The sequence below is a fragment of the Acipenser ruthenus genome, chromosome 2 (assembly GCF_902713425.1).
Source record: "Acipenser ruthenus chromosome 2, fAciRut3.2 maternal haplotype, whole genome shotgun sequence".
Classification (NCBI taxonomy): Eukaryota; Metazoa; Chordata; class Actinopteri; order Acipenseriformes; family Acipenseridae; genus Acipenser; species Acipenser ruthenus.
Window position 1 is genome coordinate 61,054,834 of NC_081190.1, and position 9,003 is coordinate 61,063,836.

At 47.2% G+C, this 9,003-nt stretch overlaps 1 protein-coding gene across 6 annotated transcripts in view; it reads right to left on the reverse strand.

Moving 5' to 3' along the window:
• primpol (primase and polymerase (DNA-directed)) overlaps positions 1 to 9,003 on the reverse strand; it is a 68,776-nt gene that overhangs the window by 24,587 nt on the left and 35,186 nt on the right. The gene's annotated exons all lie outside the window — the stretch shown is intronic.

The following is a 9,003-nucleotide window of genomic DNA, read 5'->3' on the forward strand; positions in this document are numbered from 1 at the left end:
GTGTTGTGGTGGAACACATTGAGTCACGCTTGTAGCGGGCGCATGCGAAGCAGACCCAGCTGAATGGGTCTGAGGGCCACAGCCATATCGGCCAACAGTTTCTGGCACAATAGGAGGGTGACCTGTGATCTCTGTCAAAACAGGGAGAGGCAACCCTGGATAGCTGCAACTCTGTTGTCAGACAAGTATGCACGCATCGTACAGGAGTCCAGCCAGAGCCCCAAGTACGTTGTGCACTGCACCGGTGTAAGCCGACTCTTTGCATCATAGATGGCGAGGCCCAACCTCGCCAGATGCTCTGACACGACTGCCGTGTGGACCACTGCTCACTCTCGCTACTGGGAACAGATTCTCTGATCCCCTGCAGTCGCAAGGGGGCCAGGATAGCGTCTACGCACTTTGAAAACGTACGTACGAGGAGCTAGGGAAAGGCCGAATGGCAGCAGAGAAAACTCGTAAACACTTCCCTGAAAAGAGAAGCAGAGATACTTCCTGTGCTCTGGACGAATGGGAACGTGAAAGTACGCGTCCCTTAAGTCCATGGTGGTGAACAAGTCACCCGGCCGGACATACTGGAGAATGTGAAGGCGAGTCAGCATCTGGAACCTCCATTCTTTTAAGAACCCATTGAGGAGCCTAAGGTCTAGGATGGGGAGAAAGCCGTTATCTTTTTTGGGCACCAGAAAATAACTCGAGTAGTACCCCTCTCAGTGGGAGGTGGGGTCTATGAGATGAATGGCTCACTTGCACAGCAAGACTGCCACTTCCTTCTGAAGTACAGAGGCCTGGAGAGTATTCATGATACCTCGAAAGGGGGGAGGTCCCAAGCAGAATTGAAGTGCGTAACCGTTTTGCCACGGTGGCAAGCACCCAGATGTCCGAGGTACAAGCACGCTAATAATGCTGCTGTTGTGCTGAAAAGGGGGTCTCAGGCTGCCAGCCTTCAGGGGCCCTGCTTGGGCTGCTGAGGTTGTGGCAGGGCAGTTGGCTGTCTAGGACGTTGACCCTATTAACACCTCCTGGGACACTGGTGTGTGGGCTGGCCACGTCTTGCGTTCCCTCTGCCTGCCGGGTGGGCCCGTATGTTTTCTGCTGGTGTGCCCTGTAGGCGATGCCTTAGGTGACCCAGCAGAGCCGTGGGGACTGGAACTGTCCTGGTGACAGTCCGCGTCGGAGGAGCTCGCCAGCACAGGAGCACGGGAGGGAGAAACTTGGCCACCTGCCACGACGCCTTACATTCCCGGTGGGATATCTGCAAGATCTCCTCCACGGCTGTCCCAAAGGTATTTCCTGGGGATATAGGCGCGTCTAGCAGCGCAGCCTTATCCACGTCAGGAACTCTGGCTTGTGACAGCCACAGCTGTCTACGAGGCACAATCAAGCTAGCCAGGCTCCGGCCAAGAGCTTGCCCTTGGAGACCAGAGATCTGCAGCACCGTGCTGGACAGGAGATGTAGCTCCGTGGCCACCGGCTCAGGGAGCGGGGCCTCGTGCAGTACACCGTCCATATATGCCGTCAGCACACTCGCCGTGTTTGACAGGCAAGTTGCCTGCTCCTCCTCTGCATACGCCCGCTTGAGGTGTGTTTCAGGCACGCCGGGTCCCTTGCCAACCCACCCATCGGCAGGGCCTTAATCAGGGCCGTGATGGTGGAGTCTACTGGGGGGAACCCCGCTAGGCCCAGCTTTTCCACGCCTTCTAGAGAGGCAAGCGGTGCGGCCTGTTTTAGCACGCTAGGACCTGAGGCTGGACGATCCCAGGAGGAGCATACCTCCTCCATGAAGGCTGGGAACTTTTGAGGGCGAGGCGTCATCGCTTGCGTCCGGAAAATGGACTGGCATGGTTCTGCCGCTGGCATCCAGGGGACCTGCAGGAAGACTGCAGCGCGTCCCATCAGTGCCGAAACTGAGCTAGACAACGGGGGAGCACTGGCTTCCGAGGCTACCTCGAAGCCAGATTCTTCCTCAGCAGGTTCGAGCTCCCCTCCTACCTGCATGTCAGAGGAGACGGAGGCCCCCTCCCCACAGGCTGCTATAGAAAGGGTGTCCTCTTGCAACTGCTGTGACGCCTCATCCCATCTACCCTGATCTTGTCTGGGGGAGGGGGGGTATAGCAATTGGGGCTGCAACGGAGCTGGGACTGCAGCCGGGGCCGCAGGTGCCTGTTTGGCCAAGACCTCCAGGACCTGGGCCATCTGGGCTTTGAGGTCCATAATGTCCCTCGCCTACCTGGAATGCTTCATCCTTCTCGCCTGCGGAGATGGGGAGCGACTACGGGGGCCTGCGGATCGGGGATGTCCAGCAGGGGGTCCTGGGACAGGTCATGGATTGGTTTAGATCAATGCCCCCATAGAGCACTGACCCATAAAAACAGTGCCCCGCTCTCTCACAGCTCCCCCACAACAACAAAAACACTAAAACACACACACAGGAATATTAAAACAATAAAAGCAAAAATAACCCGTGTGTGTCCAATTAACAATACAATGGGAATTTAGTCAATACAGCATAAGTAAGCACGCCTACATCAGCAACCGGCAACATAAAACAAACCCACAGAAACCAGTGGCTGATGGCAGTCTCATCCCTAAAACAAAACATAAAATGATAATATGTCCTTCAGCCACAAACAAAAATAATACAGAAAATAACAATAATGCTGTTTGGATTTACTTCGGGGCTGATCTTGTGTCAAATCATGGCTACCACCTGGGGATGCAGGCGCCACTCGGCATGCCTAGGAGCCCCCCTCGACAGCAGGTCTGCTGCTTGGTTCGACACTCCTGGCAGGTGGACTGCCCTGAGGGAGAGAAAAAGTGGTTGTGCCCAGGTGAGCAAGTGGAATGCCGCTTGGTGACATAGGCCACAATAGTGTTATTGTCCGTGTGCACTTGTACATGCCTGGCCTGCAGCACCAACTCCCAGCCGAGGTTGGAGGCGTCCGTGGTCAGCACCTCCCTCTGGTTTACTACACCCATGGTCACTCCTTCGCTGAGGTAGCGGGGGTTCTCCCATCAGCTCAGGGCACACCAGCATGACGAGACACCGTCAGCCTGCGGTGTCTGTCTTGGGCTGGGTGAACCACTTGGGCATTGAGCCATGCCTGCAAGGGGCGCATATGGAGGAGACTGAGGGAGGACAGAGGAGGCTTTGGTCAGCAGACCTAGCAACTGTTGGCACAGCACCACCTGCACTGACTGTCCAAGGTGGAATAGGGACAGACAGGCTTGCAATGTGTTTACCCTGCCAGCGAGCATGGAGCGGGAATCCAGCCGGATCTCCAGGAAAATCGTCACTTGCGCCGGCTGCAGGGAGCTCTTTTCCAGATTGAGCGTGAGCCCAAGCCGTATGAGACACGGCTTGATCCTGCAACTGGCCACAGATAAGCCAGTTGTCCAAGTAATTGAGGACCCTGACCCCTTGCAGCCGCGGACTGGAGAATGTGACGTGTAGTTAGCATCTTGAACTTCCTCTCCTTTAGGAATATGTTCAGGCCTCTGAGATCCAAAATGGGACAGAGCCCGCTGTCCCGCTTTTGTACCAGTAAATACCTTGAATAAAAGCCCTCCTGTTGACATGGGGGTTTTACTAGGCAAATTGTCCAATTCTTGCGTGAGGACAAAGACCTGTGCAGGGTTGGACACCAAGGTGTTCACGAGCCCCTGGAAGGGAGGAGGTCCGGTGGACGGTTGCAAGCACCCACGGTGGTGCATTGCCTTCATGCCAGAAGGTGGTGCTGGCTGAACGGGTACAGGGCCCGAGGCTGGAGCCCGTCAGGGTTGCTGCTGCTGTTGCCAAGCCTGCTGGGCTGTGTTTGGCTGATGCTGCCTCTGTTGTGTGTGCTGCTGGGGTCTCTGCCTGGCACTGCCCGCCGGCGCCGAGAGTCGGTTGCGGGGGTATTGCCTGCTTGGCCAAGGTGGAGCAGCCACAGGGACAGTGGGCACAATGGTCTGTGGTGGAGCAGCTCTGGATTTCCATCACTGTTGCCCGACTCCCTCGCAGAGTGAGACCGCTGCAGCATCTCTTCCACGGCTGGCCCGAAGGTGTAGCCGGGGAAGATGGCCGCATTGAGCAGGGACGCTTTGTCTGTGTCTGGGACCCTGGCCTGGGACAGCCAAAGCTGGCGTCTCGCAACCATAAGGGCTCCCAGGTTACGTCTGATTTCTTTATCCACTGTGCCAAGCTATGCGAAGCAGCTGGTCATTCACCAGCCTCAGCTCATTAGTAATATGAGAAGGCTGGGCAGACAGGTCCTGCAGCAGCTGTGACTGGTACACCGTCAGCAGACCAGCAATGTTTGCTAGTCTAGCTGCCAGCACCCCTGTGCTGTATGCCATTTTTAAGTGTCTCCATGACCCTGCACTGTTTATTAGGGCAGGAGAAGTCACGGGACAGCGTTGATATAGTTGGTGTCTGCACTAAGTCAGCCACCGAGGAATCAACATGCGGGAAATGTTGGAGCCCCAGCGTCTCCACGCCCTGGAGGGCATACGATGCTTCCAATCACCTGGAGCAAGTAAGCGCTGATGCTGGGCTACCCCACGAGGACTGCAACTCTTCCACAAAGTCCGGGAGGACCAGGAGGGGCTTACAGCGCTGTGTAGCCGACACCGAGGTTTCAAACACTGATCGGCGGACCTGGGTGTCCTCAGTCCACGGGATCCGGACCCTGGCAGCAGAAGACATTTTTCAGACACCTTAAAAATTACGCTTCCACTCCAAATAGCCTACCTTATGTTTTTCAGTTGCGACAGATCATTTTAAAGAGAAGCACATATAACAAGACCCCTGAAAAATTGCACATTCCTTCCAAATGGGCTACCTTAGGAGACACCTTTGAAAAAAAAAGTCTCCCCTCCAGATAGGCACCTCAAATGAGGTAGCTCCTTTGGATAGGAAGAAATGACTCAAAATGGGTTACCCTGTATTTTCAATGAAATGAAGCCTAACAAAAAGTCAATCCCGAAGATGACGATTTGTTGGAAATGGGATTTTAGGGGCTTTGTGGATACAAACCGTAGCTTCTATAGGAGATTTTTGATTGTCTGGGTCGATGCATCACAGTCTACATCTTAAGGAAGTTGTGTAATATTTCACAAGCCTATTATCCTGTTTGCCACTTTACACTTTTGGAAGCATTTTATTTAGATATTGTGGTAAACTGTCCTTGTTTAACCATGTTGTTGGGTTGACTCACACACAGGCAATTCCAAATCCAAACGTTTTATTTACAATATTTACACAAGCAGTTCGTAATCCAAATTCGTAGTCATTTCATTGCACAGTTCCATGTCCAAGTTGGGTTCTTCTACACGTTTCATCCAGCAAGCCAGTCATCCAAAAACAGGTCATACAGATTCACAATAACTCAGTTTCAAATACTCTCTAGGACACCTCTCTATTCACTTCTCCACTACTGTCTGCTTCTGCAGACCTTGGGTGGTGCTCTATCAGCATAGGCAGCTTAGCTGCTCTGCATTCTGCACGCCGATTTCGCTAAGTGAAGCCACCAGGAGTTATCTAACTACACTTAAATCCCACGGCATTTTGAGACTGAAAACATTTTGTATGTGTAACATTTTGTGAGCAGTTTGTATGTTCATGCATTATGATTCTTATGTCACGACATTGACACACGCATGTAAAAACATTTTCTATTTATTTATTTATTGTACATTTTTTGCACATATATGTAGCTCCACTAGTTTCCAGTTCTTCAGCAGAGTGGTCTGTGCAATCAACATGTGCCCATCTGTAGCAGACAGCACACTACACCTGAAACAAATTAACAGGAGTTATCTTTCCTTTTTAAATACGATAAATATGTGTACTGAATGCCTAGTGTACGGTAGAATATGTTTGAAACATACAAAATACACGCTAACACTAATAATTTTAATTTCGAAAAACCGAGCACTGTCCACCCCTCCCCGCTCCAGTTGGTGTTATCCAGAGGCAAACCTTTAATTTCTTCATTCGCCATCTCGACAGCTAAGCGTTGTATAATGTAAGGTGTAAGCTGTATTGAAAGAAATGTCTCGAAACTCCTCTGATGTTTGGGATTTTTTTGTTAAATGACCAGATGACCAAAAAAAAAGTTGAATGCAAACTGTGCAAGTGACTCGTATCATGGAGGCATAACCAATCTATGGGGTCACTTGACAAGCTTAAGTTCATATTATTAGTAGTATTATTCATATTTTTAGTAGTAGTAAAATGTGACTGATAACCTGCTTGGAACGGTGACTGTTAAATAAAGCTTTGTCCGCTGCAGTTGGTGCTGCTGTAATTCAAGCTTACTGTATATATCGCAAGCAGGCTCAGTTATGTGTAAATAAACAATGTATTTTTATTTAAATTATAAAAACATGATTACTGTTCTATATAACGTATTTTTAAACTACATGTGAATGTTTTATTCCATTTACCTGTAAAATAATAGGATTTTCAATCAAATATAAACAAATACCATCGAAGGTTCGAACCTTCCTTCGGTAATGTGTTCTGAACCTTCGAAGCTTTCTATCCCTCCAAATGAGCTACCAGGGCATTAGTGGGTTTAAACCTCGAAAACAAATATATTCTTATCATCATTTGAGTTCAATTGTTATTAACGAATAATTATAATAGTCTACAAACAATACTTTCAAGTAGAAAAGACACAACAGATTTTAAAGACAAATGACAAAAAAAAAACCCCATTACGTGCACTATATATATATTTACTCAATTAATATATTCTAAATATCATTAGCGGACAATTGTTAATATTAGGCCTGCAACGAAGGGTTCATTTTGACCTTTGAAGTAGAGAGTGACTTGAAGACAGGATTCCCGCGGTACGGGCGGGGCTGAGAAAAAAAAAATAAAGCTCACAGGCCGAGCAAGAATTTTATAAAATTATGTTTAATCGCGCTACAATTAATCAAATAATACCCGGAAATAGACAGAGGGTGATCTCCATTTCCTGGTGTGGGGCCAGGCTGTGACCTCAGGCTCCTTGCATCTGCCAGTATGGATGACAGCGACAGTGAAAGTGAAAGTGAGAGTAGCCTAATTCTATCAGTTTCAGACACCTCTTATGAATGTGAATTGTGTAGTGATGGATGTGATGTAGAGAGAGAAAACAGGGATTGTCTCCTGTATCACCGGTAGTATTTAATGCAAATCCCTATAAACCCTAATTTTATACATGAATATGAAAATATCTGTACCTCCAAATACTAGTTGATCTCTTGTTATCAGGGGATGGGATGGGACAGGATTTTTTTGACAGACAGGATACGGAGGGGAAAAATGTGGACAGGGCAGGACTGGAAATGATTACTCTTTCATGGGATGGGATGGGACAGGCACATTTTTGACAGGCCTGAAGTTTCATTCGCGTGTCACTCTCTACTTCAAATGTTCAGAACACATTAACGAAGGAAGGTTCGAACCTTTGATGGTACTCATTTGCATAATTTATTGGTGACGTTACCATAGCTACTTGTTTATATTTGTTTGAAAAATCCTGTTATTTCACAGGTAATCCACATAAATGAAATAAAACATTCACATGTAGTTTAGAAATACGTTATATAAAACAGTAATCATGTTTTTATAATTTAAATAAAAATACACGTTGTTTATTTACACGTAACTGAGCCTGCTTGCGATATATATATATATATATATATATATATATATATATATATATATATATATATATATATATATATATATAGTAAGCTTGCATTGCAGCAACACCAACTGCAGCGGACAAAGCTTTATTTAACAGTCACCGTTCCAAGCAGGTTATCAGTCACATTTTACTACTACTGAAAATATTAATAATACTACTAATAATATGAACATCTGCTTGTCACGTGACCCCAGAGATTGGTTCTCCCTCCATGATACGAGTTGTTTGCAGTTTGCATTCAACTTTTTTGGGGGTCTGGGCATTTAAAAATCCCAAACAGCAGAGGGGTTTCGAGACATTTCTTTCAATACAGCTTACAGCTTACGCCTTACGCTATACAACGCTTTGCTGTCGAGATGGTGAATGAAGAAATTAAAGGTTTGCCTCTGGACAACACGAGCTGGAGCGGGGAGGGCCGGACGGTGCTCAGTTTTCGAAATTAAAATTATTAGTGTAAGCGTATATTTTGCATGTTTCAAACATATTCTACTGTACACTAGGCATTCAGTACATATTTTACAGAAGCAACAGCCACTAGAGGTACGAGCCCATTGCTTTGGATACTATCCATACACGGCAGCAGCGGCGCTAGAGTTGCGTACTTATATAACGGCGATTTGGTAGCGGATTTTAATAACAACATTTGTTTACATAATATGCATTATACAAATAAAAAATATCGAATTTTGCATGTGAATGATTAGTGTTCACACATTGTCAAACAGTTTATGTTAATAGGAAGAAAAAAAAAACTGCGTGAACACGTCTGACGAACCTTCGAAGATTAAGCAATCTTCGAATCGCTGGCTGTAACGAACGAACCTTCGGACACAGCCCTAGTTAATAATATTAACGCATAATTAATTATATTAGCCTACAAACAATACTTTCAAGTAGGAAAGTCACAACTTAGCTGTTTGATTAACAGTGTATGTTTTTATAACTTTTTTATCCGCGCACACGCGGTATATCAAAATTTGGGAGGCGTCTCAAAAAAACTAATGCGCAGTTTGTGAAAAGAGGCACAAAAACTAAATGTCGGGTTGCTGAAATTTAAGATACATGTATTGCACCGACCCAAGGCGTCCGCAGTCACTATCTCCAAGCACAGCACACACAATCAATCCTTCAAAAGCTTTGAGTTTTTTAAAACAATTTACATGATGCACAACTTTTAAGAGACAAACCATTCATTCAAGAAACACCCTTTACCGCCGAACCCGCACTGTACAGCGTGGGCAACATGGGACTTGCTGTCTTTTGTGATATTTCTTGTAGTTGGCATAAAGCGACTTGTAAGCTCGAAACGCTACATTTTCCG